We start from the raw sequence: 8709 nt of genomic DNA, 5'->3' as shown, positions 1-8709 counted from the left end.
TGTCATGTACATCCTCTATGACCTTCACACATCTTGCTATGGCTATTGGCTCAACTAGGCTTCTGACTTCATTGTTGTGTCATCATCACTTGAGAAATGCTCATTGTAATCTTTAAAAAAAGTTTGAAAATTTCAATTTATTCTATACCTAATTTAATTGTTCTATTTGTCAAACATACTATGTACACCCTACAACAATAATGCACGCTGTTTCATTTCTAGTTGAGGACCTATGTCTATCTACAGTGCTTCACAATATAGTAAGTTAGGGTTACATAACTTACGTTGCATTCTTGTTAAAAGCAATAATAGATAAAATATACATACTTAGAGATAAAATGCAAAAAAATAAATAAATTGAATAAAAAAATGCAAACAAAGATAGGTTTATGAACTGTTTTCCTAGTTATGATTAACAGTCGTTGGTGCTACAACAATACTGCTGGCTATTGACACAAATTAGATTCTGTCCACGTTTCTATGCAATTATCTTATTTTTTACAGTTTATCAATTGTTATTACAACTGGGGGTGAGAATTTAAATTAAAAAAATGTACTCACCGCCCCCCAAAAAAAGAAAAACTCAACTTGGATAAAACCAATACACTTATAAACACATTGTACTCTTTCCTTACCAATTTTAATATTCTAGTTTGGCAATGGTACACCGCACAACTTTACTGTGGTCTGTTGCAGAATTTCTAAGGAGCGTTCCCGTGCATTTGCTTTTATGTGGCCTTTTTGGCATTAGGTAGTTAATGTGCTTCAACTATAAATTTGCAATAAAATGATTCCACTGTGACTGATGTCAGTGACTAATCTGCTACATCATCTGCCTGCATGCCTTTCCATTGTATGTATTCTACGCTGTTCTGTTGCTAACCATACTGATAGCCCGTGCTCAGCTGGGCATTTACTCCCTGTTCATCATGCCATATATAATATAGCATTGCTGCCACCAGGTCTGCATTCTGACCTTTTACTGCTACATATATCCTTACCTGTCCCATCCTAATTCTCTACCACACAGCTTATGCCATTGCCACTGCCACTAGCCAATGCCAGCTATGCATCTCCTATTTTTCAGTGTTAAACAATTTTGCTGCTGCCGGGGCTGCTGTTGCTCACCCTACACTTTTACACATTTCTATACATTACCTTTTAATGCTCTTTTAGATAAATATTCATATGCAGGAAAAATGTAGCCCTGTCACTGCAACAAAATTTGGTCAAGAATAAGGAAATTAGATTAATTTAAATCTCCATCTTCTGGGACATTTCTTTAATAAGCATTTCAAGTTTGCTTATCAGTCAGTTCTAATAACTTAGATTTCCCGGCATCACCTATTTTCCAACAAATGCCATTGATCTATATAGCACTGATGTTGTTCAGATTAGAAATAAAAAGAATTCCAAAACATCAGTACTGCTTTCAATTAAAGTGTAGAAAACTTATAATGTCTAATTCTTTAATCACAACTGCAAGAGCAATCTTGGTGAAAAAAGCAGAACGAAATTTCAGAATTTGATGTAATTATATATGTCATGAAAATTGGATTGAAGTCTATTTTTCTGATCCTTATTCAGTATATTACTGATATATTTTATAAAAGTGAAAGCAGAGTTAGGAAGAAAAAAATATAAGAAGCTTTAGTTCGTAGTCATAAAAGAGTAGACCTCTTTATTTGCTGAAAGGAATTGATTTACTTTCAACAGTATGTAGGTTAGATGTGGTAGGTAATGTATAAATTACTAATGTAGCTCCCATATTTCTCAACTTATACTGGTGCTTAATGATATCTTATCATACAGCTTTTTCCACCTACTGTTTTCTAACCCTTCTGAAGCCTGCATTCCACTACCATGTCTGTAAAGCTATGCTGTTCATTGGTGTATGTATTTCATTTATTTACTGCATTTAATCAATCCATGGTGCTTTAAGGTCATCACACTTACTTTAACAGTTTATTATGATACATGTTGATCTGAAAGTCTGTTTGTTGTCTCTGCAGTTTATTGTCTCTTTTTGTCTTAAGCTAGTTGATTGATTGCTAAAAAGATAAGTTTGTGTTAGATCTGAGAAAATGCTTCAATATATATTCAGACAGAGCTAAGGGATATCATTTATGTAGAAGGAATTTATGTAGATCTTTTCCAAGTGTCATATTTTTCAAAGTGCCAGGACAGTTAGACATGGCAGTTGGATAGGGCAGGAGGCAGGTAAGACATGCTTGACGTTCAAAGAAACTTCCTTCTAAGTCATCAGATTTGCATAGAGTACTTGGAGTGCCCGCCAGGGCTGTGTAAATACTCGGTTCCAGGCCGGTTCTTAAATGGATGTGTCACGACATTGGTGACCCGGTCCATGGCCCTTGGCGTCAAATAAAAGGCTAATTGAAATTAAAGGGGAATAAAGTTTATGAGGAGATTGTTTGTGACGCCACTCGTGGTGTTCGGCAATGGATAGCCGACACTGTGGTTCAGGTCCACTGTGGCAGTTGGTAGCACAGGAGAGTTGGTACAGCTCTCCATGGGTAGAGCTAGGCTCCAGGGCAGTGAATGTGTTAAATGTGATGGTGGTGGTTGTAGTGCAGGGCAGGTGGTGCTGCAATAATGCAGAGGACACAGCAGGGTGCAGTTTCCACAGTTTACTCACAGTTTGAAGTGCAGGCAAGGTCACCAGTTACAGATGACAATGGAGGTCCGGGGAGCCTGGAAGTGACTTAGGATCCGCTAAGCCAGATGGGTTTTGAGGCCTCCTTACTGCGCTGTTCTCTGAGGTCCCTGCTGCCTAAATCTATGCTCAGTCCTCTGTTCCTTATTGTTCTGAAGTACTTGCCCGTATGGAAGACAGCTTGAGCCAATTGCAGGTGTCACTCCTTTATGGCAGCTCTGAGCTCTGCTACTGTGCCTTGGGGTGTCTGCTGGGCCAGGAGATGTGCAATCCCCTGCCCTTCGGGTTTGGCTGCTGGGACTATTGTACCCCTCAGCCACAGACTCTGACATCCGGCTTCTAGTTCTGTACTCTGGGGTGAACTTGGTCACAGCTCCACTCCCCAGGTTTTCTTTCACTTCTCCTCTCTTCACTCAGACTCTGTCTCTCCTCTGTTCCAGACACTGACTGACTGACTCCTCCTCCAGGTCAGAACTCATGGGGAATTTCCCCTGAAACCGGGTTTAGAGCTCCCCCTTCTGGTCTAGAGTCAGGAAAAATGTTGGATGTAAGTATTATCTGGTCAGGGAAACCCTCCTTGCTTCCAGGCATGTCATCCCCCCCCCTGTAAGGGAGGCAATGCCACTGTGGCAACTGAACTCCTGGGGTGCCACATACTCACCTTACTTATGTGTGCCATTTATGTTGTTGCTGCAAACACTCATAGTAACATAGTAACATAGTAACATAGTTAGTAAGGCCGAAAAAAGACATTTGTCCATCCAGTTCAGCCTATATTCCATCATAATAAATCCCCAGATCTACGTCCTTCTACAGAACCTAATAATTGTATGATACAATATTGTTCTGCTCCAGGAAGACATCCAGACCTCTCTTGAACCCCTCGACTGAGTTTGCCATCACCACGTCCTCAGGCAAGCAATTCCAGATTCTCACTGCCCTAACAGTAAAGAATCCTCTTCTATGTTGGTGGAAAAACCTTCTCTCCTCCAGACGCAAAGAATGCCCTCTTGTGCCCGTCACCTTCCTTGGTATAAACAGATCCTCAGCGAGATATTTGTATTGTCCCCTTATATACTTATACATGGTTACTAGATTGCCCCTCAGTCGTCTTTTTTCTAGACTAAATAATCCTAATTTCGCTAATCTATCTGGGTATTGTAGTTCTCCCATCCCCTTTATTAATTTTGTTGCCCTCCTTTGTACTCTCTCTAGTTCCATTATATACTTCCTGAGCACCAGTGCCCCAAACTGGACACAGTACTCCATGTGCGGTCTAACTAGGGATTTGTACAGAGGCAGTATAATGCTCTCATCATGTGTATTCAGACCTCTTTTAATGCACCCCATGATCCTGTTTGCCTTGGCAGCTGCTGCCTGGCACTGGCTGCTCCAGGTAAGTTTATCATTAACTAGGATCCCCAAGTCCTTCTCCCTGTCAGATTTACCCAGTGGTTTCCCGTTCAGTGTGTAATGGTGATATTGATTCCTTCTTCCCATGTGTATAACCTTACATTTATCATTGTTAAACCTCATCTGCCACCTTTTAGCCCAAGTTTCCAACTTTTCCAGATCCCTCTGTAGCAGAATACTATCTTCTCTTGTATTAACTGCTTTACATAGTTTTGTATCATCTGCAAATATCAATATTTTACTGTGTAAACCTTCTACCAGATCATTAATGAATATGTTGAAGAGAACAGGTCCCAACTCAGATCTACTGTCCTTTCACACACTCGGCACACTCCATCCATATCAACCCCTCTCTCCTCTGTTCTCTATTGTACAGCTATCATGCTCTCTTTACAATATTAACCCACACAGATCCATTTATTCACATCATAATAATAATAAATAATAATAATCATATAACACAAGAGATGTTCTCACAAATCACTCACCCATCTGCTCACTCTCTTTCTCTATTTTCCTTCTTCTAGCCGCAGGAGATTTCTATCCAAATCCAGGCACTTCTTGTAATAATAAGACTTACTTCTTCCCTGCTACACTCAGAAACCTTGTTAATCTCATTAATATTCCTTGCATGCCTTTTGTCTCTTTTAGTTATGCCCTTTGAAATGCTTGGTCAGCGTGTAAAAAACTCTCTTAGATCTGTGAATTTTTATTTTCAAAATCCTTTAACCTTCTGACAGGGCCGGCGTTAGGGCCAGGCAGACTAGGCAGCTGCCTGGGGCCCCCACTCCCTTGGGGGCCCCCAGCATCTACAGCAGAAGCTTCACTGATAATAGCATTATCAGTGAAGCTTCCGAGTAGAGACTGGTTAAGGACCTGTAGTGACATCACGATCAGGTGACCTGCCATGTGACCGTGATGTCACCACAGGCCATGTACTCTGGGAATGTTTGTAGCAGTAAAATAGGAGCCTGCAGTGAAGCACAGGAGCAGCGGCCACTGAACCTCCCCCATCAGCGTGATAGAAGTGCTCATTGGCCAGCGCCCTGTCCTGCTGTACGGAGCCTCTGAGGGGAAGGGAGAGAGACCCAGCACCAGTAACAACCTGAGCCGGCAGATAAGTAAAGAGCACCGTCCCACTGTGTGTGTGCTGCTCCTGGTGATGATGGCTCCTGTCCTGCTGTCAGCAACTCCTGCTCTTGTCGGCAGTCCCAGCAGAGGAGAGGGCAGGAAGGTGTCTGCTGGGAGCAGGAGGAGCTGCATCTGATAGTGTGCATCATCTCATTCCCTCCAGCATAAAGGTGTGTGTGTGTGGTGTGTATAGCGTGTGTCATGTGTAGTGTGTGCTTATGTGAATCACATGTATCAAATGAGCATTTGTTGTGCTGCATGTGTGTGCCGTGTATGTGTGCATGTATAAGTGTGTCTTTGCTTGCCGTGTGTGTGTGTGTGTGTGTGTATGTATATATATATATATATATATATTGTATGTGTGTATATATATGTGTGTGTATGTATGTGTGTATAAATGCGTGCCATGTATGTGTATAAATGCATGCCATGTATATATTTGTGTGTATAAGTGCATGCCATGTGTGTGTTTATGTGTGTGTAAAATATATATATATATATATATATATATATATATATATATATATATACGCTATGTATGTGTGTATGTATAAGAATGCTATGTATGTGTCTGTGTATAAGTGCATGCCATATATATGTGTGTGTATATAAGTGTGTGCCGTGTATGTGTGTATGCGTGCGTGCCATGTACATGTATGAATGTGTGTATAAGTGTGTGTGTATAAGCATGTGTCATGTGCGTGTGTGTTTAATTGTGTGTATATATATATATATATATATATATATATACTTTTTTGCATTATTCTATATAAACATACAGTGATAGTGTGTGTGTGTGTTCCATGCACATTTTAAAATAATGGTTGAACAGACTAGAGTGTATATATATATATATATATATATATATATATATATATATATATATATATGACACACACACACACAGCCCTGCGGCTTATAGCATGATACTATATGGGGACAGATTGATCTACTAGTGTTCTGTCCCCATCATTCGATTCGTCCTCAGACGATGTAAAGAGGCCGAGAAACAAGAGCCAAACTACTTCAATGTTGTCAATCGCACGCATCGAACGGTCTGAACTCAACGCATGTAAATGCAACCAAAATGTTTGAGCGTCATGGTGCAATATGTATGTGAGCATTGGGGGCCTCATTTTAAACTTTTGCCTAGGGCCCCACTTTGTCTAAAACCGGCCCTGCCTTCTGACTCTTACTGAAACCTGGATCCAGCACTCTAACACCACTGCTGCTGCTCTCTCATACGATAGCCTACATTTTTCTCAGGCTTGCTCCTTTCAACAAAATGTGCTTTTCAGGTCATCCTCTCAATACTCTCCCTTATTTTCCCTTCTTTTGTGGTCCACACTGTCAAACTCTGCCAGCCCTTCTCCTTGTAAGTGGTAACTGTGTATCTCCCTCCAGGTTCATTCCATCAGTTCCTGGATCAATTTGCAATCTGGATTCCACATTTTCTATTCTGTGACATCCTCACTCATCATGGGAGACTTTAAAATACCCATTGGTGATTATCTCTCCTCATCTGCATCCTACCTTTTATCTCTAGCTTCCTCCTTCATCCTATCACAGCTTACTAACTCTCCTATGCCTGAAGATGATAATATGCCGGACCTAGTTTTCTCTCAGCTCTGCTCAGTGTATGACATCACTAACTCTCCTCTTGTGCTCTCTGACCACAATCTTCTTATATTCTCTATCAAGAATTGTCACTTCACTCAGGACACCCCCACTTTCCACACATATAGAAATATATGTGCTATTAACACAATATATGTGCTATTAACACAACATTCTCCTCCTTTTCATGTCTGTTATGGTTCTCAATGGCAAGAGAACATAGCCCAGCAAACATAAGTACTAGCTCTTGGAAGGATGGAAACTAAACTGACCATGAACTAAACCTGCCGCACAACTAACAGTAGCCGGGTAGCGTTGCCTACGTTTTTATCCCTAGACGCCCAGCGCCGGCCGGAGGACTAACTAATCCTGGCAGAGGAAAATATAGTCCTGGCTCACCTCTAGAGAAGTTTCCCCGATAGGCAGACAGAGGCCTCCACATATATTGGCGGTGATTTTAGATGAAATGACAAACGTAGTATGAAAATAGGTTTAGCAAAATTGAGGTCCGCTTACTAGATAGCAGGAAGACAGAAAGGGCACTTTCATGGTCAGCTGAAAACCCTATCAAAATACCATCCTGAAATTACTTTAAGACTCTAGTATTAACTCATAACATCAGAGTGGCAATTTCAGATCACAAGAGCTTTCCAGACACAGAAACGAAACTACAGCAGTGAACTGGAACAAAATGCAAAAACAAACGAGGACTAAAGTCCAACTTAGCTGGGAGTTGTCTAGCAGCAGGAACATGCACAGAAAGGCTTCTGATTACAATGTTGACCGGCATGGAAGTGACAGAGGAGCAAGGTTAAATAGCGACTCCCACATCCTGATGGAAACAGGTGAACAGAGGGGATGATGCACACCAGTTCAATTCCACCAGTGGCCACCGGGGAGCCCAAAATCCAATTTCACAACAGTACCCCCCCCTCAAGGAGGGGGCACCGAACCCTCACCAGAACCACCAGGGCGATCAGGATGAGCCCTATGAAAGGCACGGACCAGATCGGAGGCATGAACATCAGAGGCAGTCACCCAAGAATTATCCTCCTGACCGTATCCCTTCCATTTGACCAGATACTGGAGTTTCCGTCTGGAAACCCGGGAGTCCAAGATTTTTTCCACAACGTACTCCAACTCGCCCTCAACCAACACCGGAGCAGGAGGCTCAACGGAAGGCACAACCGGTACCTCATACCTGCGCAACAATGACCGATGAAAAACATTATGAATAGAAAAAGATGCAGGGAGGTCCAAACGGAAGGACACAGGGTTAAGAATCTCCAATATCTTGTACGGGCCGATGAACCGAGGCTTAAACTTAGGAGAAGAAACCCTCATAGGGACAAAACGAGAAGACAACCACACCAAGTCCCCAACACAAAGCCGAGGACCAACCCGACGCCGGCGGTTGGCAAAAAGCTGAGTCTTCTCCTGGGACAACTTCAAATTGTCCACTACCTGCCCCCAAATCTGATGCAACCTCTCCACCACAGCATCCACTCCAGGACAATCCGAAGATTCCACCTGACCAGAAGAAAATCGAGGATGAAACCCCGAATTACAGAAAAAAGGAGACACCAAGGTGGCAGAGCTGGCCCGATTATTGAGGGCAAACTCCGCTAAAGGCAAAAAAGCAACCCAATCATCCTGATCTGCAGACACAAAACACCTCAAATATGTCTCCAAGGTCTGATTCGTCCGCTCGGTCTGGCCATTAGTCTGAGGATGGAAAGCAGACGAGAAAGACAAATCTATGCCCATCCTAGCACAGAATGCTCGCCAAAATCTAGACACGAATTGGGTTCCTCTGTCAGAAACGATATTCTCCGGAATACCATGCAAACGGACCACATTTTGAAAAAACAGAG

This window comes from Ranitomeya variabilis, chromosome 2 (assembly GCF_051348905.1).
Source record: "Ranitomeya variabilis isolate aRanVar5 chromosome 2, aRanVar5.hap1, whole genome shotgun sequence".
Classification (NCBI taxonomy): Eukaryota; Metazoa; Chordata; class Amphibia; order Anura; family Dendrobatidae; genus Ranitomeya; species Ranitomeya variabilis.
The sequence above is the reverse complement of the archived record's forward strand: the minus strand, read 5'-3'. Positions refer to the sequence as shown.